The following is a 24,416-nucleotide window of genomic DNA, read 5'->3' as shown; positions in this document are numbered from 1 at the left end:
TGCAGAGTATGTCTGTTGGACTTGGTGTTTTCATCTACTAGGTCATCTCCTTCTGCTTCTTTCTTGACCCGTTGAAGAGTCAGAGCCAGGAGAATGTTATGTACCAGTTATCTGGCTCCAGCTCAGTGGCCTGCCTCATAAGGTGAATGGTGTTCTCTACTGGCGCTTTGTCCTGCAGACGATACAGTGTGATGAGCAGTCCCAGGGAGAATTCTGGGTTGCTGGGTTTCTTTTCCAGAGCCTCTCAAAACATTGCATAGCCTGTTCATAGTACTTTTCTCCCCATTTTTGAAGTGCCTCTCCCTCTTCACCGTCAATCTCAGGGCATTCAATTCTATAGGAATTTGTGCACTTCTTGCAAAGATTTCCCACCCTGTGGATGTAAGTGTCTCCAGTATTCTTGCCTGGAGAATCCCTTGGACAGAGGAGCCTGGTGTGCTGCAGTCCATAGGGTCACAAAGAGTCAGACATGACTGAAGTGACTTACCATGCACGCATGCACAGATGTAAGTGTGTGCTTCTAGAAGCCTGCCCAGGTGATAGCAGACCCAGACATAGTTTCCCCAGGTGACCAGATGTCCAATTTTGCCTTGGTGATCTGTCTGTGCATGATAAAGTTCTCTGATTATTCTAAGTATTCCAGAGCCACCTGCTATTGGCCTCTGCAGTGTTTAATTCAGGCAAACAGATTGTATGTGATTGCTTTGAATTCTGTGTTTAGAAACTCTACCTGATCATATCCTTTGTCTTCTAAATCATCTAAGGAGCTTTCTTCACCACGTACATTCCAGGTAAAATGGCATTTCAGTTGTAGAAAGATATTTTCTAAGGAATGTGTGGTGATTTCACGGTAGCTAAGGAAAGTGAACATTTAGGAATGTGAGTAAGCAGATGTACAAAGTAACAGGTTTAAGGTGTAGGCATTGGGCCACTTCTGAGAAGAGGTTAAATATACAGAAGATGTACCAGTTTATAGTCTTTTAGCTACCTTCACACAGTAGTAAGATGAACCATGAACCTTGTGGTTTCTTTTGCAGGCTGTTTCAACTTGTCTTGGAGGAGACAGTGTTAAGGTATTACCTGATAGACCAGACATGGAAGAAGGATAAATTCTTGTACTAATTAGGGAGCTGGCATTCATTCCAGACAACAGTGGCTAAAAATTAGCTCAGCAGTCCCTCCCAGATCAATCCATGTGCGAGAGACCATTTTATTCACCAAGATTTGATTCATTCCTAGATTTGATTGAATTCTTTCCATTAGTCTTTCTAAATGCATGCATATCAGTTTGGGGACAAGAGAGAGAAAGAGAGAGAAAGGAAGACAAACTCATATTTACAGAGTCAGGAAGAGGGGAAGCAAAGGGGGGAGGGGGAGAGAAAAGCATTTGCTTTGTCAAGGGACCATCCAAGGGAGACAAGCACATTTTTTTTTTTTTTTTGACAAGCACATTTATCAGGAAAGAGGACTAGCTCACAAATTCACTCTGTGCCCAAAGAATGATCTTTATTTTGAATGTTATGGTGGTGGCTTAGTTGCTAAGTCATGTCCAACTTTTGCGACCCCATGGACAGAGAACCGTGACAGGCTACAGTTCATGGGATTCTCCAGGCAAGAATACTGGAGTGGGTTGCCATTTCCTTCTCCAGGGGATCTTCCCAACCCAGGAATTGAACCCAGGTCTCCTGCATTGTAGGCAGATTCTTTACCAACTGAGCTACAAGGGAAGCTTTGCACATAATAATAGGTAAATTGGCAGCTATGAGTCAGGGTTTGCAGAGGTGAAAAAACCCCGATACAAGTGTCTCCCTGCAAAGGTCAGGGTCCCTAGTGCTCGTCCACTTCCAGATCCTCACTAGACAAACTCAGCTCTGGGGCAGGTTTCTCCTTCGATGTTAAGAGGATCTGGCTCGCAGGTGTAACTTCGGAGGTGCTCTCTCTAACACCCGTGTCAACCACGTCCCTCTTGTCCCTGAGGTCAGCTCTGGACTCTTGCTGCTTCAACAAGATGCCACTTTCCTTCTCCAAAGTCCGGAGATAAAGTTCCAGGAGCTGCCTGGACTGACAGGCTTCCTCTTTCTGGTCAAGCACCTGCTGGAGGGTGTTCTGGAGCCCCTGAACTGCCACTCAACTTTGGCCGAGTTCCTGAGCCAGCTGTAAACACAGGACATTAATGGACATCTGGAGCTCCTCCTCCAACAGCAGGATGATGCTGGATAGGTCTTCCTTCAGCTGCCTGGCCACGTTCTTCCACTTCAACCCTGCCCTCCTGTCTGTTTCATCTCTGTTGAAGGACTCTTGGGTAATCCAAGCTGTGCCCCCATCTGAATTGTGTGTCCACTTCTCATTCCCAGCCAAGCCACAAACTTAGTATTGGCAGGAAGACACAGGAAGTAATCATCATCATCCACTATGGTGATATTCTCTGCCAGGCAGGGTGACTTGTGCCAGGGACTTATCGATGGCCAGAATGTCACAAGCCTTGTTCCTTAGCTCCTCGAGGCAAGAAGCTGCCACGCTGTGCTGTTCCTGGCTGTTGTTGCGGCGCAGCAGACACTGCTTTAAAGAGCCTGAATTTTTAAAGTTATACTCAAATCTAATTTATTTTATACTGATTTTGAATTCGTTCCCCTCCTAAAGTTTCACAGTGTACCTTCTTCACACCAAGACAGGTGGCTTTCAAGAATATTTATTAAACATGCAGAAGTGCATTAACTGGTGTGAGGAAATGGTCAAAGTCCATGACTAAAACAAATGCAGGATATCATGTGTTCTATTGTATGTAAAATATAATAGAACTTTGAGAAAGAAGATAAATAATGATAACAAAAATAAGAGCTAACATCTATTGATCACTAATTATATGCCAGGTACTGTTCTAGGGACTTCACTTGTATTAATTCATGTAATCCTCACAACTCTGTAGGGAAGGAGCTACTTTCTGCAGATGGGGCATTAAATAACTTGTTCAAGGTCATAGAGTTTATTAACTGGTAGAGGTAGAATTTGATCTAGGCAGTCTAACTTGAAAGCCCACATTTTTGGGGGGTAATTACTACTGTATTAGTTCCAGGTATACAGCAAAGGGATTCAGTTATATATATATGTATATATCATATTATTTTTCATTAATAGGTTATTGCAAGATACTGAATATAGTTCCCTATGTTATATGGTAACATCAGATAATCAGGATGGTGTGATCACTCACCTAGAGCCAGACATCCGGGAATGTGAAGTCAAGTGGGCCTTAGGAAGCATCACTACGAACAAAGCTAGTGGAGATGATGGAATTCCAGTTGAGCTACCTCAAATCCTAAAAGATGATGCTGTGAAAGTGCTGCACTCAATATGCCAGGAAATTTGGAAAACTCATCAGTGGCCACGGAACTGGAAATGGTCAGTTTTTATTCCAGTCCCAAAGAAAGGCAATGCCAAAGTATGCTCAAACTACCGCACAATTGCACTCATCTCACACGCCAGTAAAGTAATGCACAAAATTCTCCAAGCCAGGCTTCAACAATACGTGAACTGTGAACTTCCAGATGTTCAAGCTGGTTTTAGAAAAGGCAGAGGAACCAGAGATCAAATTGCCAACATCCGCTGGACCACTGAAAAAGCAAGAGAGAGAAAAAAGAAAAAGAAAAAGCAAGAGAGTTCCAGAAAAACATCTATTTCTGCTTTATTGACTATGCCAAAGCCTTTGACTGTGTGGATCACAATAAATTGTGAGAAATTCTGAAAGAGATGGGAATACCAGACCACCTGACCTGCCTCTTGAGAAACCTGTATGCAGGTCAGGAAGCAACAGTTAGAACTGGACATGGAACAACAGACTGGTTCCAAATAGGAAAAAGAGTATGTCAAGGCTGTATATTGTCACCCTGCTTATTTAACTTCTATGCAGAGTACATCATGAGAAATGCTGGGCTGGATGAAGCACAAGCTGGAATCAAGATTGCCTGGAGAAATATCAATAACCTCAGATATGCAGATGATACCACCCTTATGGCAGAAAGTGAAGAAGAACTAAAGAGCCTCTTGATGAAAGTGAAAGGGGAGAGTGAAAAAGTTGGCTTAAAGCTCGACATTCAGAAAACAAAGATGATGGCATCCGGTCCCATCACTTCATGGCAAATAGATGGAGAAACAGTGGAAACAGTGGCAGGCTTTATTTTGGGGGGCTCCAAAATCACTACAGATGATGACTGCAGCCATGAAATTAAAAGACACTTACTTCTTGGGAGAAAAGTTATGACCAACCTAGACAGCATACTAAAAAGCAGAGACATTACTTTGTCAACAAAGGTTCATCTAGTCTAGGTTATGGTTTTTCCAGTAGTCATGTATGGATGTGAGAGTTGGACTACAAAGAATGTTGAGCCCCGAAGAATTAATGCTTTTGAACTGTGGTGTCGGAGAAGACTCTTGAGAATCCCTTGGACTGCAAAGACATCCAACCAGTCTATCCTAGAGGAAATCAGTCCTGAATATTCATTGGAAGGACTGATGTTGAAGCTGAAATTCCAATACTTGGGCCACCTGATGTGAAGAGCTGACTCATTGGAAGAGACCCTGATGCTGGGAAAGATTGAGGGCAGGAGGAGAAGGGGATGAGATGACAGAGGATGAGATGGTTGGATGGCGTCACTGACTCAATGGACATGAGTTTGAGTAAACTCTGGGAGTTGGTGATGGACAGGGAGGCCTGGCGTGCTGCAGTCTATGGGGTCGCAAAGAGTCAGACATGACTGAGCGACTGAGCTGAACTGAACTGATGTTATATGTATAAGGTAAAAAGAGAAATTGGGATTATAGTGAGTTTTTGACCTGGGCAACTTGATGGGCCCTTATAACATTGAGATGAAGACAAAAGGAATAGCAGATTTATGGGAGAAGAGTAGACTTTGGGAGTAGATTTTAGAGTTCTGTTTTGAAATCATCAAATTGAGATGTCTAGTGGATATACAAGTGGAACTATTAAGGCAATAGCTAGATATTTGAGAGAAGTCTTCAAAGGTCCAGGCTGGAGTGATAAATCTGGAATTCCTGAGCATGTGGGTAGTTCTGAAAGCCTTGGGTCTGCAAGCCATTACCTATAGAAAAACTGTAGAGGTAGAGGAGAGGGCTGGCCCAGATGGAGACTTGGTACACAGTGACAGTCAGAGAAATTGGATAGAGGATGAAAAACTGCAGAAGAGGTAAGGAGTGGCCAGTGAGGAGGGAAGAAAACCTGAAGGTGATGCTACTGTAAGAACCAGTTTAAGAAAAGAAGTTCCGAAGAGGAAGTTTCAGAATTAGTTCTTGAGAAAGAACCACAACAAGGACAGAAAGATGGCATCACGTTGGTCATTGGTAACTTTGTGTGTAAATCAAGAGTGATGAAGCAAATGCTTGTTTGGAATGAGTAAATGAGAAAACAAGAAGTAAGGAGACAATTCTAAGTTTCACTGTAAAAGCAGAAACTTGGGTGGGTAAAACTGGAGAGGACTGAGGGGAGATTGTTTTTGAATTGGGTGATACTAATGAATGTATATGTGCTGATCAGAGAGATGGAAAACTGGGATACCAAAGAGCTGATAATTGCTGGAGAGGAGTCCTTAAGTAGGTGAAATGGGATGTGAACTAGAACAAAATTATGATGCTTGACTTAAAAAAAAAACCAGGGATAATTCATCCAAATTATGAAAGGGAAGGCAGGCTGAAGGCACAGATTTAAACAGGCAGAAGATTTGATAGTGATACATGAGGGTGATTCTCTAAGTCTGCTTCTTAGGGAAGGTCTACACCAAAATGTTCCCTGGTGATTCAACTGATAAAGAATCTGCCTGCAGTGCTGGAGACCTGGGTTCAATCCCTGGGTTGGGAAGATCCCCTGGAGAAGACAATAGCTACCCACTTCAGTATTCTGGCCTGGAGAATTCCATGGACATGGAGTTGCAAAGGGTCGGACATGAGTGAGTGACTTTCACTTCACACCAAAATAGACTTTTGGTGAAATACTTTGATGAAAGTATTTGACGAAGATAATTTTCATCTTTATTTACTTCACTGTGTTTTTCTCCTCCACCTTTAAGTTTTTGCTTTTGAGTATGCATTTCTGAAAACTAAGTAATGTAGGTCTTATGAGTCCATGGAATTGGAACATGATAGTTTCTACTTGCCCCTACAGCTCCACTCTGCATCCTTCTCCACCTGACTGTCACCATCAGACAAGGAGCTCTACGGTCTCTGGCTTTCCAATGTGTTTGGCCAAAGGGAGGCACAACAAAATCTCAGAGAGAGGGAATGGTATCCTCGAGTGTTTACTTCTGGGACTTCCACACTGCAGAACTTTCCTCTCCTGAAGCCCACAAATGACATCAGTTTACAATTCCCTTTTTCAGTTCAGTTCAGTCACTCAGTTGTGTCTGGCTCTTTGAAACCCCATGGACTGCAGCACACCAGGCCTCCCTGTCCATCACCAACTCCCAGAGTTTACTGGGAGTTCAAAATGTCTTTCAATTTCAACCCATTGAGTTGGTGATGCCATCCAACCATTTCATCCTCTGTCATCCCCTTCTCCTCCTGCCTTCAATCTTTTCCAGTATCAGGGTCTTTTCAAAGAGTCAGCTCTTCACATCAGGTGGCCAAAGTATTGGAATTTCAGCTTCAACATCAGTCCTTCCAATGAATATTCAGGACTGATTTCCTTTAGGATGGACTGCTTGGATCTCCTTGCAGTCCAAGGGACTCTCAAGAGTCTTCTCCAACACCACAGTTCAAAAGCATCAATTCTTTGGGGCTCAACTTTCTTTGTAGTCCAACTCTCACATCCATACATGACTACTGGAAAAACCATAACCTAGACTAGATGAACCTTTGTTGACAAAGTAATGTCTCTGCTTTTTAGTATGCTGTCTAGGTTGGTCATAACTTTTCTCCCAAGAAGTAAGTGTCTTTTAATTTCATGGCTGCAGTCATCATCTGTAGTGATTTTGGAGCCCCCCAAAATAAAGCCTGCCACTGTTTCCACTGTTTCTCCATCTATTTGCCATGAAGTGATGGGACCGGATGCCATCATCTTTGTTTTCTGAATGTCGAGCTTTAAGCCAACTTTTTCACTCTCCCCTTTCACTTTCATCAAGAGGCTCTTTAGTTCTTCTTCACTTTCTGCCATAAGGGTGGTATCATCTGCATATCTGAGGTTATTGATATTTCTCCAGGCAATCTTGATTCCAGCTTGTGCTTCATCCAGCCCAGCATTTCTCATGATGTACTCTGCATAGAAGTTAAATAAGCAGGGTGACAATATACAGCCTTGACATACTCTTTTTCCTATTTGGAACCAGTCTGTTGTTCCATGTCCAGTTCTAACTGTTGCTTCCTGACCTGCATACAGGTTTCTCAAGAGGCAGGTCAGGTGGTCTGGTATTCCCATCTCTTTCAGAATTTCTCACAATTTATTGTGATCCACACAGTCAAAGGCTTTGGCATAGTCAATAAAGCAGAAATAGATGTTTTTCTGGAACTCTCTTGCTTTTTCTTTTTCTTTTTTCTCTCTCTTGCTTTTTCAGTGGTCCAGCGGATGTTGGCAATTTGATCTCTGGTTCCTCTGCCTTTTCTAAAACCAGCTTGAACATCTGGAAGTTCACAGTTCACGTGTTGTTGAAGCCTGGCTTGGAGAATTTTGTGCATTACTTTACTGGCGTGTGAGATGAGTGCAATTGTGTAGTAGTTTAAGCATACTTTGGCATTGCCTTTCTTTGGGACTGGAATGAAAACTGACCATTTCCAGTTCCGTGGCCACTGATGAGTTTTCCAAATTTCCTGGCATATTGAGTGCAGCACTTTCACAGCATCATCTTTTAGGATTTGAGGTAGCTCAACTGGAATTCCATCATCTCCACTAGCTTTGTTCGTAGTGATGCTTCCTAAGGCCCACTTGACTTCTGGCCCACATTCCCGGATGTCTGGCTCTAGGTGAGTGATCACACCATCGTGATTATCTGAGTTGTGAAGATCTTTTTTGTACAGTTCTTCTGTGTATTCTTGCCACCTCTTCTTAATATCTTCTGCTTTTGTAGGTCCAAACCATTTCTGTCCTTTATTGAGCCATTTTTGCATGAAATATTCCCTTGGTAGCTCTAATTTTCTTGAAGAAATCTCTAGTCTTTCCCATTCTATTGTTTTCCTCTATTTCTTTAGGCTCATGTAACTTCTCCTTTCTCTTGACCCTCTGGGGTGGGGCTTAGTTTGTTAGTAGCCCCAGGGTATTGTGTCACCTCTTCTTATCTCTAAATCCAACCCACTTCCTTATTCGGTTCAGTGGCTCAGTTGTGTCCAACTCTTTATGACCCCATGCCTGCAGCATGCCAGGCTTTCTTGTCCATCACCATATCCTGGAACTTACTCAGACTCATGTCCATTGAGTCGGTGATGCCATCCAACCATCTCATCCTCTGTCGCCCCCTTCTCCTCCTGCTTTCAATCATTCCCAGCATCAGGGTCTTTTCCAATGAGTCAGTTCTTCCCATCAGGTGGCCAAAGTTTTGGGATTTCAGCTTCAGCATCCGTCCTTCCAATGAATATTCAGGACTGATTTCTTTAGGATGGACTGGTTGGATCTCTTTGCAGTCCAAGGGACTCTCAACGGACTTCCTTATTCAGCTTTCTTTAATGACTCAGTTTGAGTTTGTCAGTTTCTTGCCAGGAATCTGACTTAGAAAAAGGAAGGAAACTTTAAAAATCAGGACTCAGAACCTGAGAACTAATTGGCAGATGAAATTACATGAAATTTTTGTGACCTTGTGCAAGTTGTTTAGCCTTTCTTAGCTTAGATTCCTCATCTCTTTTGTGAGGATGAGATGAGATACATAAAAAGTGCCTGTAACATTGTCTGGCACATAGAAAGCATCTGAAAATGTTATTTATTAGTATTGTTATCTCTATGGGTAACAATAAATTATGTTAATCAAATGAGGCCATACACGGGGTTCATCTTACTTAATAGTCACAGCAGCCCCAGGAGGTAGGTGGTCAGTATCCCCATTTTCAGATGTGAAACTGAAAGAACTAGTTGCTTACACAATATCACAAAGCAAATACACTGCCATTTCAATCAATTGAATATATCGCTTCTCGGCCTTTTGGCTAAGATCAAGTGTAGAATCAATTGAATATGTATGTGTGTGTAGGGATGAACTGAAGCTAAGAATAGGAGGACTGATGAAAAGTTTAAGAAGAATCTATACCTAAAGACTCTCCCTCTAGTCTTTGCAACTCCCACTCCCCAATTTATGTAGAAGATGGTAAGTTTATTCTAGATAGAAGATAAAATGAAGGGGCCTGGACTGGGGTTACAGGCACTGAAACTCTGGGATACTATACTGAAAACAAGAGTGCTAACTATATGTTTGCATATCGAATTTTGAGACCACATCTTCTTCCCGAGTAAGATGTTGCATCCAGACTTATTCCCTCCAGGCAAGAGATTAGAAGACAGTTATGGAGGATGAGATGGTTGGATGGCATCACCAACTTGATGGACATGAGTCTGAGCAGGCTCCGGGAGTTGGTGATGGACAGGGAAGCCTGGTGTGCTGCAGCCCATGGGGTCACAAAGAGTCGGACACAACTGAGCAACTAAACTGAAACAATGAAGGAAATCAGTGAAGTCCAGGGAAAAAGCCTAAAGATCATGGTCTCAGTGTGACCTCAGTAAAAAGGCACAGTGGGATCACCTCATAAGGAAGCCCAGTCATCTAGCCCATACACATGTTTTTGGCCAGTTTGTTAGTGTCCACTCTTAATTCTGAATTGGAATCAAAGGATCCCCAGATATTTTAAGAAAGCCTCGAACTTAGAGGACAGTGGCCAAGCACAAGCGATTTGAAGGGAGAAGAGTTAAGGCAGCAACAACAAACTACCATCAAATTCAGATATTGGAGAAGACATTGCATCCATAAAATAAAATCGAATGCTATGAAAAAAGTCGAACATTTAAAGAACTTGGAGGGACTCTTGGAAATTAAAGCAACAATTAAGTGGAAAAACTCAAAAGAAAGATTAGAACAAAACAGGAAAAATTTCTCTCAAATAGAAAAACAGATTAAAAAAGGAAAATAGCATATATAAAATTTAAAAATTAGAGAGTCAGACTATGAGGACCATCATCTAACCAAAAAAGAGTTCTAGGAAGAGAGGACAAAGAAAATGAAAGGAAGAAAAATTTTTCAAGAAAAATCCAATTAAATTTCCCTGAGCTGAGTGATATGTTTCCAAATGGATAAAAATAAATCGTTCCCAACTATGTGATTGTAAACTTTTAGAACATACTGGTGACAAGGAGAATTCTACAAGTTCTAGGGGAAAAAGGATTAATGTGAGCAAGTATCCACATGTTATTGGACCTCTCAACAAAACTACTAAAAGCTAGAAGACAATGGAGAAATGCCTTCAGAAATACTGTGGGAAAATAGTTTCTAACTTAGAATTCTAAACATGGCCAAATAATTATTTAAATATAAGGAAAAAATATACTTTTATACGTGTAAATAAAAATTTCCTTTCCATGCCCTCTTCTTCAGGAAGCTGAGAGGAATTGTCCCATCGAAATTACGAGTAAACCCAAGTGAATAAAGAAATAGAGTTTAGGAGACACAGGACCCAGTGTGAGAGAATGTTCATACAATAAGAATCCACCCTACGTTGCAGAGGATGTGGGTTTGGTCCCTGGTCAGGGAACTAAGATCCTGCATGCTCCGGGGCAACTAAGCCTAGGCACTGCAACAGAGAGTCAATGTGTCACAAAGAAAGACCCACAGGACACAGCTAAATAAATAAGTATAAATAAATAAGCATTTTAAGTATTTAAATATTTGATGCAGTCAAATAAATATTTTTTAAAACCTTAATTAAGGGAGGTGGAGAGAGAACCCTGGATGGAGGGGAAGGGACAGAAATATCTGCTACTTTGCAGCCACCTGGAAAGCAATGTGTAGAGAGGAGTGGGTCCTGTGAGTGATTTCCGCAGAAATGTGAAAATGACAGCTTACCTAATGTTTGAACATATGGAGAGGACCTACCGCTGAGAAGGTGATAGGAAACCTAAGAAAAAGAAAGTCGCTTTTCTCTTTGAACTTCAGAAAAAAAGTGAAACAAAATATAGGGAAAGAAAGGTCACTGTTGAGCAGTGGGATGACGAAAAGAAATCGTAGCACCAGACGCCTCTTCTAATGACAGCCGTAGCACCAATAAATGCAATCATTGTGCATCTGTGTGGGTTCTGAGAGGAAGAAAACTCCAAGGAAGTCTGTCCTCAATGAAGTCACTTACCTTCCATCAGACATAGAAGTGACAGTTCCTCCTGGGAGCCCTCGTCCCCACGCTTATCCATAGTCTCTTGTTATGGTCCAAGGGTCAGGGGAAATATTCATCTTGCCAGATTTCAGTAGCATAAACAGTATTGTTGGATGAGTCAGTGAATACAAGATCTAAGATGCTAAGGGGCAGACATCAATCAAAGAAAAAAAAATTTTTAATCCCTTTTTTCCTAATCAAGATAGTATAGACAGTGACCTGCTCTGGTTTCTTAGCTCTTCAATGCAGAGGTCTCTCTTTTTAATTTGTGAGCTGCTTTTGAGGACCGAGCAGAGCAGAGACTTAAACATCCCCCCTTTTAAGAGGACCAACACCAAAGGCTGTCTGGACTCAGGTACCATGAATGTATCCTATGTTCATGAATATGGTCCTTTCCCTCAAGGTCACATCCACTCCTCTTAATTATCCTCAAATGACTGACAATGACTACATCCATATATAAGTTTCTCATTTTCATTTGGGTTTTCATTCTCTTGTCTCTAACAAAGACAATTCAAAGCAACAAATGTGTAAAAATATTCTTACGGTAGAGTGCAAGACCAGGGATAATCCCTTGCTCTATTTTAGATTCTTGTTATTACTTAAATTATATCTCATGGAAAGCATTGAAACATTTCAAATAGCCAAAAAAATACCTCAGTGAGTGCCTGTATTTTGTCCAGGGATTACTAGCACACCATCAGCAGTTTCTACCATATGGAGAGTCTCAGGGATCCCAGAAATGGGAATCACAGCTATAATAATGTTCTCTAGCAGAGATTTCTAACTTTTTTAAAGGGCCAGGTGGTAAATATTTTCAGTATTGTGGGCAACACAGTCTCTGCCTCAACTCCTTAACTCTGTTGTTAAGGTGCAAAGACAGTCATAGACACCATATGTTCCCGTAAAACTTGTTTACGTAAGCAAGTGGCTGACTATCCTGAGTCCACTAGCTGTTGGGAGTTAGTCCTTGCTCTGTGGCCCAATATGTTCTTCATAGTCACAGAGCATCTTGAGGAAATGGCACCTAGTGTGCCTCAGTGGTAAAGAATCTTCCTGACAGTGCAGGAGACGCATGGGACATGGGTTAGCTCCCTGAGTCGGGAAGATCCCCGGAGAAGTAAATGGCAACCCACTCCAGCATTCTTGCCTGTGAAATTCCACGAACAGAGAAGTCTGGCTGGCTATGGTCCATGGGGTCGCCAAGAGTCAAACACAGCTGAATACAACACAGTAACAATTATCCACTCTACCTCCTTTTGCTTCAAATTTCTGTTATTACTACAAATGACCTACAGCTCAGGAAAATGTCATTGAACATTCCAAACATACCATCTCCATCTATACATTGGCTAAATCTTTCGACCAAGTAATCAATATAGTCCTGACGATTGTGACCTGAGCCTCTCCTTAGCAGGCTCCTCGCTGCTCCCCACTTTACAATATTTCTCCTAGCAGACCTCTTTCCTGGGTGTCAAAAATGTATTAGTTGTCAGCTCTGTTTTTTAGCATTTTTGTTGATACTTAGGTGAATTGGGGAGACATGGTTTCTTAAATAGGAAACAAAAAGCATTAACCAAGGAAGAAATCTTGGTGGCAAAACACTGGCGTTTACTGAAAGGTGTGGAGTGCTGTCAATATTTAAATGATGTGATCACGTAAAATTCTGTGAGGCCTAAATGGTTAGAAGACTTTGCTGCAGAAGCAGCTCTTAAATGCTGGCTGAAGGATTCTGGAATGTTATTGAGATGGGAGCAATGCTGGAGACTTCCAAAGACTTACACAGTAATACAAGAACTATATTGGGCCCCAGAAAGCATTCCATTTGATGGCATGTCATTGTTTAGAGCTAGAGAGAAAAGTTGGAGGCAAATGTGGGAAGCCTTGAATCATCCATCAAAGGCATTGTAAGAGAACTGGCCTCAATAGAATGTATATTATGGCTAAGCCAAGCTGAGCAGAAAATTTCATCTTGAGCGTCAACTCCCATGAACTGGTAGCAAGGGACTAGAATGGTTTGCTGGGAAGGATTCTGAGCTCGTGTCTGCACAAGGGGAAAAAACACTGCAATCAACTAGTGGTGTCTCTCACAGTCACAGGAAGGAATCGTGGTGTGTTTATATAAAAACAGCATGATCCCAAATAAAATAATAGCATGAACCTAATACTGTATTTCTAGCATGACACTGAATAACTCAACTGGATGTGTTCCTTCCCCAAATGTCGGGTATAGTGACTCACACCTGTCAGTTTTCCACGGAGGGTAGAAGTCCAAACGCCCTGCCCCAGATTTCTGCAACTTCACGTTTGCTTCTGTGCTCGTGGCCTCTGGAGTCCCCACTTCCAGGATGCCACGTTCACAGCGTTTATACTGTTTGTTTTGATCTAGATGTGAAATTATCACCTCTACACAGCACCCCTAAAATATCCATTCACACGATTCAACACTTTTTGCATTTGGTGCAATAAAAGTCAGGTCATCAAACTCCCACCTCTGAATGAATCCCCTTTGTCAGAGGACACCCAGCCCCCACACCCCATCTTTCTCCTTCCTTTACCCAGGGACACAGATGCCCTCCCACCTGCATTCAGAGAATGTGCCAGTTTATTTTTCTCAAAAAAAGAAAATGGAACCCCCCAGCTAAGAAGGATTGTGATGCCAGTTATTACTTAAAAAAAGATAATTCAACTCATTCCACACTTAAATGCTACTGGAATCCCTGTGTCCTGAGACTGTGGATAATTTTTATTTCTATGTTTTTCTTTGGTTTTCTGTATTTTCTTAATTTTCTGAGTATGCATTTTCAAGTAAAAATTACAGAAGAAAAATGGCGATGTTTTCCAAGTACTTGCTTCTGAAAAGGGCGTGTGGAATCCTTTGTGGGGAAAGATGGACCGGCCGTCACAGCCCTGCTCACAAGGCTCCAGTGAGTCGACCAAGCCCGCCCCCTAGTGGGGAAACCGGACAGCGCCCTCGACCCCTCCAGCGTCTCAAAATTTTCCTTGCAGAAAAAACTCCTTGACATCTGTCTTAACAATGATTTTTTGGGAATGACACCAGAAGCACAAGCACTAAAAGCAAAAGTAAACAACCGAGACTACATCAGAACATACACACTCCCTGACATTGTCCTTCTGTTTTCTTCTCTCCTTTTTAAAATTTATTTGGCTTCATCAGATCTTAGTTGTGGCATGCAAGCTTAGTTGCCCTGTGTTATGTGGGATCTTAGTTCCCTGACCAGGGGCGAACCAGCATCCCCTGCATTGGAAAGTGGATTATTAAAGACTGGCTCACCGGGGATGCCCCTCTCTTCCTTTCTAATTTCAGTGTGTGTGCTTTCTCCCCAAATGCTCCTAAAGGTGGAAGGCGGTGTATGGAGACATAGAGTTCCCCACTCTGCGTAGCACAACGCCTTGATCATGGTAACTACAGCACTTGATGGAAAAGCCAGAACACTTCCTCACAATTCATGGTGACCCAGTGAGAGTCCCTGATCCCCAGGATTCCCAGCTGCTCTTTTGCAAGCAGCTGCTGGGTCAGTGGAGGCCTGGGATGCTGAAATGTTTCTAGATACTGGACACCTTCTAACTAATAGGTCTGAGATGGCTGAGAGAGACAGGAGGGCCACACGACCACAAGGTTATGATGGAAATAGAAGAAAGTATATGATGTCTGTCATGGGTTCCAATTGTGGGAATTTTATAACTCAAGTTACAACAAAACCTCACATCTATACAAGGTGGATTATTTGTACTGATCAATTTCATTAAATTATAACAACTCTTACAAGTTCTTTTCGTTGACTTTGTGAAATAGGCTTGTTTTCAATGAGTTTCATCAATGACAGGCTTTCAGTAAATGTAACTGGTTTCATACTCCTACTGTAACCAGAGTCTAAGAAAGTGACGGGAGCAAATGAGATGGGGGAGGGAGCCACATGGATCTCTGAGAATGTTTCAGGAAGAGGTAGGAGGTAGTGCAGAGTCTTGAGGTTGCATGGTGGGAAAAGAGAAATGTACTTCAAAGAAACGGGCAGATCTGTGAGGAAGAAATTAAACTATGATGTCTGCTAGCTTCCTCTTGGCTTTAGAGATCCTAACAGTGTTCTGTATTGTGTCTGATGCACTTCATACAGCATCACATGTGTTTCATACAGTTTGATAATGTCACTTAAGTTGTGATGTTATTTTGAGCCCAGTCATTCAGAATTTAAAGGAAATTGAATATTTTAAGTGTAGACCTTTATGAGGCTTCCAAAAGCCAAAAATAATCCCACCTTTCCAAACTAGAAAAGGCCACTGAAGCATCCTACACATTTCAGTTTCTAATAAGGTAATGTCACTTTAACCCAGGTTAAAAGCTCTCCGAGGTCCTTAATATTTAAGAATAAGGAGGTTTTGAAATCGAACAGTGAGAAAATCACAATGGATTATGCCCAGCCTTGTTGATAGGTTCATGTCTTTCCATGACCTCATATGAAACTATTGGTTTGGAGTTCCTAGCACTTATCTAAGTCCCTGGCTGGGCCTAAGTTTTCAGTCCTCTGGCTCAGGTAGCTGCTTCTAAGTCACCTGAGAGACTTTGACCAAAGGTACCCTGTTTCTTCTTTGGCATTTTTGTCTGTTCCTTTTTTTTCTTCCCATTTTTTCTTTTTTCTTTATTCTTTTACTTATGTTCCCATTTTTCTTTTTTCTTTTTTAATTTTTAAAAAATTTTTAACTGTTCCACGTCTTAGTTGCAGCATGTGGGATCTAGTTCCCTGACCAGGGATCGAACCTGGGCCCCCTGCATTAGGAACAGAGTCTTAGCCACTGGACCTCCCAGTTTTCTTATTTTATTCTTGTCTGGCATTGTGTTTTGACTCATCATGAAGACCAGTTCATGGGGTGAATTTTGAACTGGTTTTGTTTTGATTTAGACCAGGTGTCTCACCAGTTCTTCCCAAATATAAGCTGATGTTAGGACTGACTCCAAGCACAGCAGTGAGTCCACCACGCCAAGGGCCCTTTGAGCCTTCTCTGCTGAGGAGACACTCAGATTCACATGGTCTCCTCCAGGCCCTCGAGACTGTCGGCAAGGGAGACGGCTCCAGTGAAGCTGGCCAGCGTGTCCTAGATGGGAAAGCAACAGCCATAAAGATCACTGATCTCGGCAGAACACTCCAGCCTCTGCTGACTGTGCCACAAAGCAGGAATCATGAAGGCTTGGATCATCCCAACATAGTGAAATATTTGAAGTGACAGAGGTGGAGGAAACTCCCTGCCTTCAGAGGATGCTAGTGGAGGAGAGGTGTGTGAGCACCCGTGGCTCAGGGCAGTAGGAAAGCAGAGAGGCTGAAGGCAGCGCCCACGGTAGAGTGCTCTGTGTGACTGGTCACCAGGAGGGTGCTACAGAGATTTCCAAGCAGAAAACCTGCTCTTGGATGTGAACACAAGCATCATGCTTTGGCTTCAGCAGCAAAGTCACCTTTTACAACAAACTGGACACCTTCTGGTGTGGTCCCCCTCATGCTGCCCCAGAACTTTCTCAGGGAAGAACCCTAGGAAGTCATCCTGTCTACCCCGGCAAGAGATTCCCTGCCTTTAAAAGTATGGAAACTCAAGGAGCTATGGACGCAGGGTCTGAGCAGAACATATCACATTCCACTCTTGTCAGTGGAGTGAGAAAATCTGCTGTGGAAATTTCTCATTCTCCACCCCAACTAGAGAGGCCTTTCAAAGCAGATTGTGAAGGCTCCGAGGATTATTGTGGGTTATGGATGTGAGGAACTAAAGCTTTACATGGAGCCACAGGACTGGGCAGACTGACTTCTTGGCATCCACAGTTTCACGAGGAGTTGGAGATCCAGGACTCACTGATAGGCCAGAAATAAGAGGTAATGTTCCAGTATCGCTCCCAGGTTATAAGAGATCTGAGGCCAGAGGGCTGCCCCATCACCCTGAAGCCTCAGCCATCAGCCAATCTAAACAACAGCAGCCCTCCTTGCCGCCGCCCCCCTCCCCCACTCCCCAGGTGCAGCACAGGGTCCCCGCCAACTACAAACACCACATCCCCACCTCTAACTGCTACCAAGAGCACTTGGAGGAGGCAGGCAGATCTGGGGGAGGATCAGGGGACAGGGCAGAGGACCAGAGACAGCCAGCTGCCTGCAGGGAAGAAGACCACCCCTGCCCCCTTTTGATTTCCGACTAGAATTCTGGCTCCTAAGTCTAAGCCCGTGTCCTTACATCATAAGACCTCGGTAATTCTGTAATCATATTCAGTTGCCATCACAAATTGGACCTGCAGATTCATTACTGCTACTGCTGCTGCTAAGTCGCTTCAGTTGTGTCTGACTCTGTGCGACCCCATAGACGGCAGCCCACCAGGCTCTGCCATCCCTGGGATTCTCCAGGCAAGAACACTGGCGTGGGTTGCCATTTCCTTCTCCAGATTCATTGCAAGGACTTCTCAATTTTTGGTAAAGAAAATTTTAAAAATTCACCTCCTTTCCAATATGAAATATTAAGAGGTTGCAAAAGCAGGTGCCCAAAATATGATACAATCCTTCAATAACAGAATGATCTCTGATGGATGTTTGAATCGTGACCGGCTTCCTAGCCGGCAGTTTGGTAACGAACCAACATCCTTAACGGCCCAGACGGCGCGAGCGGCCGAGTGTGTACTGGCCTCTGGCATCACCCCGGGTCCGCCGGCCGCGGCTTGAGCCCCAGTTCTAGGGACTCGGACCACAGAGCCCGGCAGAGCTCGGGAGGCGCTGAAGCGCCAAGAGAGACTGTGACCACGACAAATTCACTTACAAGTTGCCCACTGAGGGTGGGAAGAGCTTCGACTCTGGCCAAACTGCAGAAGGCGAGGAGCTCGGAGAAAGAGCGAAGGGTTTCACCCCGGAGACAGTGCACCAAGGCGAGAGCCATTGAGGGGGAGGATGTGGACACGGAGAAGACCCAGGATGCTGACAGCGACTCGAGACATTTCGTGACAGTTTCTGGTTGTTCCTCTGCAGGAACAGCAGGTCGTCTAAAACAACCTCACACAACAGGGCTGCAGGTCCCCTTCACAAGCTATGGAGACAGTTCAGCGGCGAGGCACCGACGGCGAGCGCGGACCTTCCCCCTGCAGAGCCCAGGCGCCCCTCTCTTCTGAAGCCCGTGAGCACCTCCCTCAGCATTCACCTTCAAGGGAAGCGGAAGTGACTCCAGCTCTGATAGCCCCTGTATTGATGGGTCACAAAGGATCATGAGGTGACCATCACCAGGCAGAAAGCACGAGTACTCCACCTTGACTGTACTCTACCTTCATAGTGGGACCCAGAAGAAGCCTCATCCGCGGAAGTTCTAGGAATTTGAACCCCAAACTCAGTGCACCCTCTGCATACGTTTAAATCAAATGTATTAACCTTCTGCCATTATGCGAGAAGGGGCACTCCTGTTTCCTTTGAGGAAGAAGGGCACAGGGAGAAGAAGCATCTTGATGGCATCGCAGCAGCCGGATTTGTAACACTTCACCACACACCTGCTCAGCTGCTTTTCTAGAAGGGTCTTTGGCACTTCGGAAAGAGCAAAAATAGTTATGTGGAGATGAGAACCAAGCTCACAGGACAAAGATTAGCTGAAAGATCGGATATTAAAATGCAGACCTGTAATCGGACTGTGGGGGAAATCCCAAGAAGGGATGAAGATGGTGATCAGTTCTCTTGTTACCAAATCACAAGTCCGAATGCCTGATGAACTGTGAGGCAAATCAAAACTAGAATATTGGAGTCTGGACCAGAGAAAGGTTTTATTACAGGTTCATACAAGGAGATGGGTGGCTCATGCACTAAGAACCCTAATGTTACAGAAAACTTTCAGCAAGCCCTGTTAAAAGCAAAACGTGAGGGAGGGGCGTGGTTAGTTGTTGCAAACTTCTTGATGCCAGATCTTTTGCTCTTGAGTCATTGCATGGTCAGGTAATAATGTTCCCATAAATCTCTACTATAGGAATGTTATTCTTTGTCTTGACAAGAAAGGGCAAGGTCCCAAGACACAACTTTCACCCTCCAAGGTCCCAGTCCTGGCTAAGAGGAGGCAGATTTCAGTTGACAGCTCCTTCAGGGCCAGGTTCCCACATGCTGCTCAGTTGCCATCCCTGAGGGAGCCACGCACCCATCACAACTGGCCTTCAGTCTCCTCAGGCCCACCCAAATGGCGAGACCAGGTCTCACAGGCTGCAACCCATGCAGACAGCCATTGCTACTCATTGCTACTAGATCACAGAGACAGGGATGGGGGCAGGTTCACCGCTGCCTCAAGGGCTGGGCTATGGCTAGTAGAAGGCCTTAGTGAGGGCTCTGGAGCCCTGCAGGAAATAGTGTCCAGCCTGTTCCCTGGGCCCTCCTGCTCACCTGCTGGCCCAAACCTGGGTGTGCTGGAGGGCTTCCCGGAAAAGGCCTGAATCTGCTTCTTACCTTACTTTTCCACCTGATGACCACTACACCACTGACCCTTGGCTCAATCACTTTCGTAATGGTCCATCATTGACTGTTCCTTGTGGGCAGAGCCCACTGTGGCGCTGACCAATAGCTGAGCAGGACAACTAACAGGGTGTCTCATTGATAGTTGGTTGCTTGTGGGCAGGGCCCACTGAGGCACTGATCAATGGCTTAGCTAGACCCGTTGCCTAGTGACAGATGGGGCGGGGGCAGCAATGAGGCACAACCATGGCTGCCTGCTAAGGACTGTGCTCATCCTGCTCTGTTTCACTCTGATGATGTATTCAGAAGATGGGCTTTAGGATAATCTCCTAAATCACTGTAGAGATGTATCTTAGACTTTTCAGCAAGTATCAAGATCGGTGTCAGATACTTTTGAAAGTAAGAATTTTATAAGGTCACACTAAGGAAACTTGAAAAAAATTCCCAGGTCATCTGTCAGAAGATGACTTTCGATGTACTTAAGTAGTGTATTAAAGTTTTGTGCTATATCATGCATTGGTCTGAATGCTGTTTTTTAAAAAATAATTTTGCATATTAGTTTTTTAATGTATTGGCTGTGCTGGGTCTTTGTTGCTGTGTGGGCTTTTCTCTAGTTGCAGCAAGCAGGGGCTTCTCTGTAGTCGTGTGTGGCTTCTCTTGCTGCTGAATACAGCCTCTGGGGTGCACAGGCTTCAGTAGTTTCAGAGAAAAGACTCGGTAGTTGCAGTTCCTGGGCTCCAGAGCACAGGCTCAATAGTTGCAGTGCACAGGCTTAGTTGTTCCGTGGCATGTGGACTCTTCCCTGATCAAGGATTGAACCTGTGTCTCCTGCATTAAGAGGCAGATTCTTTACCACTGAGCCACCAGGGAAGTCCTGAGTACTGCTTTTAATAGAGTATTTTTTTACTGTAAGCCAAATGAAAGCAAGTAAGTCCAAAACTTGCTACTTACCTTTCAGTAAAATACTTAGTTGTGTCATGTGTCACCCAAGATGAATTAGAAAAATAGCATCCTTCTTTTCTGCATAAAGAAGTGAGCAGTCTAGAGAATTGTATGCATATTTGCAAGGGGTTATTGAAATACTGGATGTGAGGTACTTAGGAAGACACTCATAAGACATGCTTAACAAATATGCCTTCCCTTAGGAAGAATGTCATCTGGCATCTTGTTGGGAATAAGGAGTATTTCCAACAGGAGCTAGAGGTGAAGGCTCATTCTAGGTGATCATATTTTTCTAAAGCAGCCAGGGGTATAGGAAAAGTCTTAGATGGTGAATGGAGGTGAAGGGAATACCCAAGCTAGTATTTTTCCTGTGTTAAGTTCTTTGATCTAACAGGGAATATGTTATTTTACTGGATGTTAACATTTGGCAAGAAAATATTTTCAAAAGCTACAGTTGAACTGTCATCTTGCCAATATATCATTTTAAATTTTCCCCAAAGAGAGGGACACATCTAGGCTACAGAAACTTCAGTCTCACTTATACACACTTTCATGTCATCTTAATGGATTGTATGGCTGTCTCCAGAGAAGGTAACACTTATGTTACCAAAGATTTCTTTATCTAATATGGCAGCACCTTTGAACAATGTTAAAAGAATTGTAAAATATTCATTAGAATAAGAAAAATTCTTAAAGGAGAGCTTATGTTAGACCTACAAGTTTTATTTCAGAGACTTTATCCTAATGGAATTACCATGGATAAGTAGGTGATATTGGTTTTTAAAAATAACTTAAACATACAACAAAGGAGATTTGTTAGTAAATTATTGTGACTCCAAATAACAGTATCATACATAGAGCCATTAAAAATGATTTTTAAAATGTTGAATGACATAGAAAGATTGTCAATATTAAGTGGGAATAAAGCAGACAAATAATATATGTGGTCTGAGCCCAGTTTTGTAAAATTATGTATGCAGAGGAGAATAGGGTTAGATGTATACACACAAGTGGAAATATATTGAACCTATATGATAACTAAAAGCCATTAATAATAAGATAAATTGAATTTATAGAAAAGAATTTACTGTAAGAAAAAAATTTAAAAAAAATTAACCAGCATTTATTGAGTGCTATATGCCAGAACGATTATAAGTGCTTTACACATATTATCCTGTCTAAACTTTGAAATAGCCTTAGGCCCTTCTAATCTTATTTTGCAGGTGAGAAAACTGAGAAAAAGAAGTTAAAAATCTTGCCCAATTTTGCACAGCTAACAAATCGTCGATATTGGCTTGAACTTGAGTGGTCTGACCCCTGAGTTTGAACTCCTGACCACAATTCCGGACTTCCTCCTACTTTGCCAACATAGAATGTAGAAAGATCATGTGAACATTATCTTGAATTTCCCTCTCTGACTCCACTTTTCATCCTTTTCCATCCAGCCTTGTAAAGTGGGAAGATTATGGGATGAACTATATTAACAGGTTCCTCGATCCTCCAGCTACTGGCTGGGTTTTGTCAATGGGGAATGCTTTGCAGAAGGCTGAAGGGAGGGAGATAGTGATGGCGCAGGGTTTATTTCTCTCCCTACAGAGAGGCTAAGGCCTGTATCATTCTGAAGAAGGATTCTATTCCTTTCACGGGGGCTTCTATGAGACTCTTTCCTTCCATTTTCCAGTAACTATCTCATCTCTTTGGGCCTAGGGATGGCTAACAGCTGTTCTATCTTGTGATTCCCCTACCAACCACAGTTAAATTGTCCCTTTGTAAATCAGCTCTCGCAATCCCATTTTAAGTGTCCTAGTTAGAATCCAAACTGATACAAGGTGTGATCCCTGTTTTTAAAAAGCTGATGTAGAGCACTTGGGGCATATACCTCAGGAACAGGAAAACTGAAGACTGTATAAAAAGAGATCATCTGTAGGAGTAAGGTTGATGTTTACAAACTAAGGTGTTTTAAGTTGCATATTCCTGGCCACCTGCATCTTATTCTCCATTCTTATTTTCCTCTTTTAGACAGATTACCTGTAGAGATGTCTGTGAAGCATGCTGCATGGTGATCAAGATGCGCTTTGAAGTTTTGCAATCTCGGTGTCAGAAGTAATTATATCAAAGTAATTCTCACAGTGGTTTTCAGAGCAATTTACAGAGCTTGTGACACACATGGACATTGAGTCATAGAGCATTTTATAGACAGCTCTTCATCTGGAACAGATTTACAAGGTCATTAGATAGGATCTCTCTAGAAACAGAAACAGAAAATGGAAGCTGAGACAGACTTGAGTCAAAATGTTTTATGGACTTATCTTCTACTCAAGATAACATAAAGCTATAATAACAGTTCCTTCCCTGCTTTCTCAGTCCTCTGATGTTGAGGCCTTTCTCATTAACTACTGAACTCTTACAAGTCTGAGCAGAACAGACGTTTGAGGACTTGCAACTTATGAGATGTCAATAGCCAAACACCACAAGTCATGACCTGGTCACTCTTCCACTCCCTCGAGGCATCTGCCTTCTTCTTTGGTAACCAACATGATTGATGGTGAAAATATACAAAAGTTTTATCTCTCTCTCTCTCTCTTTTTTTTTTTTTTCAAAATTTGAGGCAAGGACACAGCCTTTAACTCTCTGCTCTAACAGCTGAGTTCTGATTCAAACAGGAAAGGGTTGGAGGAGGAGGCGGAGAGTAAGAGATTCTAGAAAGTCACTTACACAAATAAGGAAAAAGCCAGCAGATCATCTCTTAAAGCTAACGCTACATCTGCTAGTTCTGTCTGTAATTGCTTCCTTAACTATATTCAGATCTGTGCTTTCTATAAAATGCAAATAAATTCTGCAATACTTGAAAAGGCAAATTTCATGAGTGTAATTGTGAGATTGGTTTGTCTGGAACTGATTGGCACTTAGAATTAACATTGATTTCCATGTTCCCAGGGTTTACCGCTAACCAGAATCTTGTGGAAGAATCCAGGACTGCTGACCACTGTAGCCTTTACTCAGGTCTCAATCTGCTCCATTTCACTCTTTTTCTCCTGAAGATTCCAGGGATTTAGCCTGGTTCTTCTCTTGTTTGGAAGATTCTTTCTCTATAATGAAATGAATGGTACAGACAAAAAATGTAATTGCCTACTGTCCCTCTACTTTAATATTGCCTTTTTTCATTTGTCTGGTTTTTGTTTTGAACCATGAATCATTTTAAAAATATGTTACAGAACTCCAACAGAAATTTGTGGATTATACTGTGACAGGGGGTATTGAAGAAACTGCAGACAAATTATTAAAGACATAAGCACAATTTCATTGCTTAAAAATATCATGTGTTTTATAGAACAACTGCAAACTCAATAATAACCAATATTAAAACAACAAGAACATTTCCAAATTCATAAAAGCCAAAGTTCTCACAAGGATTTATGTGCCCATACATACATAAGGCTTCCCTGTTCATCACCAACTCCCGGAGCTTGCTCAACTCATGTCCATCAAGTCAGTGATGCCATCCTGTCATCCCCATCTCCTCCTACCTTCAGTCTTTCCCAGCATCAGCATCTTTTCCAATGAATCAGTTCTTCACAGAGATGGGAATCAATCTTCAAGAGATGGGAACACCAGACCACTGTACCTGCCTCCTGAGAAAGCTTTACGCGCGTCAAGAAGCAACAGTTAGAACCGGAC

General features: G+C 42.8%; 1 protein-coding gene and 1 pseudogene across 2 annotated transcripts in view; one reads left to right on the top strand and one right to left on the bottom strand.

Moving 5' to 3' along the window:
• The window catches only part of LIPA (lipase A, lysosomal acid type), a 138,436-nt gene that overhangs the window by 70,577 nt on the left and 43,443 nt on the right, over positions 1-24,416 (top strand). The gene's annotated exons all lie outside the window — the stretch shown is intronic.
• LOC136157273 (DNA fragmentation factor subunit alpha pseudogene) lies at positions 1,828-14,762 on the bottom strand (annotated as a pseudogene).

The sequence above is a fragment of the Muntiacus reevesi genome, chromosome 2 (genome assembly GCF_963930625.1).
Source record: "Muntiacus reevesi chromosome 2, mMunRee1.1, whole genome shotgun sequence".
Lineage (NCBI taxonomy): Eukaryota > Metazoa > Chordata > Mammalia > Artiodactyla > Cervidae > Muntiacus > Muntiacus reevesi.
The sequence above is the reverse complement of the archived record's forward strand: the minus strand, read 5'-3'. Positions and strand labels throughout refer to the sequence as shown.